This window comes from Lathyrus oleraceus, unplaced genomic scaffold, assembly GCF_024323335.1.
Source record: "Lathyrus oleraceus cultivar Zhongwan6 unplaced genomic scaffold, CAAS_Psat_ZW6_1.0 chrUn0067, whole genome shotgun sequence".
In the NCBI taxonomy this organism is placed as follows: Eukaryota; Viridiplantae; Streptophyta; class Magnoliopsida; order Fabales; family Fabaceae; genus Lathyrus; species Lathyrus oleraceus.
The window spans coordinates 25537-28728 of NW_026112458.1; positions in this window are offsets into that span (position 1 = coordinate 25537).

A 3192-nucleotide genomic window follows, 5' to 3' on the forward strand; every position below is an offset into this window, starting at 1 on the left:
TGTAGCCGACCTAACATCTCCTCTCCTGATCATCAAGGAAAATTTATTACAAGCTGGTTTATTTCCAGGTTGCGCTGAAAGTTGTGATCTCTGTATACTCCGACCCAATGATTGCCTGAAGTTGAGAGATGGTATTCAGCGGCTGATGGATGATCGTACAATTCTCTTCGAAAAGATTCCTAAGGGGGAAAACCCTGTTGAAGAAATATCTGTGATTTCCAGATCCAAAGTTCCAGTAAAGATTACCGCTACTAGGGCGCCTGTGAAGATTACTGTTGAGCCCAAGGTAGCTCCCCTAATCATTACTGCACCTGGCCTAGTACCGTATTCCTCAAGCAAAGCTATCCCGTGGAATTATGGAGGTGATGTTTATATCCATGGTGTAAAGCAAGTTGATAATTTTGCTCATCCTAATGGCATTGTTGGGACTAGTAAAATTACTCGGAGTGGAAGGATCTTCTCTCCAGAAATCTCACCTCCCGTCCCCGAAACTCGAGGAAAGGAACCAGTCAACCCTTCTCAATCAAAGACACCGGTCGAAGTTACTACTGAAGATGTTGCCAAACAAGAAATGGAAGAAGTGCTGAAAATCATCCGCAAGAGTAATTTTGATGTGGTAGAACAGTTGGGGCATACCCTGTCTAAGATCTCGATGTTATCCTTGTTGTTATCTTCTGAATCTCATGCCAATGCATTGATAAAATTCTTGAAGACTGCTCATGTACCTCAGGAGACATCCGTCGATCAGTTCGAAAATTATGTTGCTAACTTGACGGTTGACAATGGCCTAGGCTTTTCCGATGCTGACCTGACACCAGCAGGAAAAAATCACAATAAAGCTCTGCATATCTCCATTGAGTGTAAGGGGATCACCTTGGCTCACGTGTTGATCGATAATGGCTCTTCTTTGAATGTGCTACCGAAAGCTGTACTCGGTAAGCTTGACTGTAAAAGCATTAAACTGAAGCCTAGTGACACTGTGGTGCGTGCTTACGATGGTGCGAAGAGTGTTGTCCATGGTGAAGTGGTTCTCCCTATCAAGATAGGACCTCAAGTCTTCAACACTATCTTTCACGTAATGAACATTCGTCCTGCCTATTCCTGCTTGCTGGGACGCCCTTGGATCCATGGGGCAGGGGCGGTAGCTTCGTCACTCCATCAAAAGTTGAGGTATCCGATAGAGGGCAATATCGTCACTGTGTGTGGAGAAGAAGAGTATATTGTCAGTAATGTGCAGGCCTTCAGATACGTCGAGATGGATGGAGAATTCTTTGAGACTCCTTCTCAGTCATTTGAAGTAGTTCCTCTGACTAGTCTTGTCCTTAAGCCGACTTCATGTGTGTCCAAGGTTATTCGTGCTCCTCCTGCTATGATTTCTCTGAAAGATGCTCAAGCCGTGGTTGAAGGTGGCGGTCGTACTAGTTGGGGTCAACTGATCGATGTGCCGTACAAGTCTGACAAGTCTGGCTTGGGATTTAGCTCTGAAAAAGTGGTCAAAGATCAAATTAATGCTGTAGAAGATGCTGATAGCGATTGCGACCTGGATAGCTGGATTTTCCCAACAATTGGTGAAGGACTCAATAATTGGAAGGCTGAAGACACTATCCCGATTTCCTTTAGTCAGGAGTAATTGTTATTGTCTATTTTAGTGTTGCAATTTTTTTTAATTTTTACAATTGAACTTCTTAAAGCATTGTGTCTATGCCCGAGGCACAAATAGCTAATTTGTTAAGGGTTTTGTCATTTTCATAAGCATATTCACATTAAATAAATCAATGGACTTTTTTTTGCATTCAAATATTGCGCTCTTTATCTTTCATGTCATCTTTCAAATAAGTTATGATTTCTTGCACACACTCACATAACCGATTGCAGATCCATATCCACTCTGGATCCTGTTGATAATAATTCTGCTACTGTTCATTATGACTTTGAAAATCCGATCTACCAAGCCGAGGATGGAAGTGAGGAAGATTGTGAAGTCCCTGGAGAACTTTCCAGACTGTTACTGCAAGAAGAAAAGACCATACAGCCGCATGAGGAATCGATTGAAATTGTAAATCTAGGTACTGAAGTAGACAAGAAAGAAGTCAAAATAGGAGCAGGCTTGGAAAACAGTGTCAAAGGAAGATTGATTCAGATGTTACATGACTATGTAGAGATTTTTGCTTGGTCTTATGAAGACATGCCAGGACTGGATACTGATATAGTAGTGCATCGGCTGCCAATGAAGGAAGATTGTCGTCCTGTTAAGCAGAAAGTTCGTCGCATGCGTCCTGAAATGTCTGAGAAAATCAAGGCCGAGGTTATGAAACAATTTGATGCAGGTTTTCTGGCTGTTACTTCTTATCCTCAATGGGTTGCTAATGTGGTACCAGTGCCAAAGAAGGATGGTAAGGTGCGAATGTGTGTAGATTACAGAGATTTGAATAAAGCGAGTCCCAAGGATGACTTTCCGCTTCCGCACATTGATGTTCTGGTAGACAACACCGCTCAACACAAGGTATTCTCCTTCATGGATGGATTCTCAGGTTATAACCAGATTAAGATGGCACCTGAAGACATGGAGAAAACTACATTTGTGACGCAATGGGGCACTTTCTGTTATAAAGTAATGCCATTCGGTTTAAAGAATGCAGGGGCAACGTACCAGCGTGCTATGGTGGTTTTGTTCCACGATATGATCCATCATGAAATAGAGGTATATATGGATGACATGATAGCCAGATCTCATACTGAAGAAGAACATCTCGATCATTTATACAAACTGTTTGAGAGGTTGAAGAAATACAAGTTGAGATTAAACCCGAACAAATGCACCTTTGGAGTAAGATCCGGTAAACTCTTGGGCTTTATTGTCAGTGATAAAGGAATTGTGGTTGACCCGGCTAAGGTGAGAGCTATTCAAGAAATGTCAGTTCCCCGTACAGATAAAGAAGTTAGAGGTTTATTGGGACGCTTGAATTACATTGCCCGATTTATCTCTCATTTGACTGCTACCTGCGAACCCATCTTCAAGTTACTGAGGAAAAATCAAGAGATGATATGGAATGATGAATGTCAAGAAGCTTTTGACAAAATCAAGAAGTACCTCCAAGAGCCTCCAATTCTGATGCCACCAGTTGAAGGAAGGCCTCTAATCATGTATTTGACCGTGTTAGAAAGTTCAATGGGGTGCGTGTTGGGGCAACA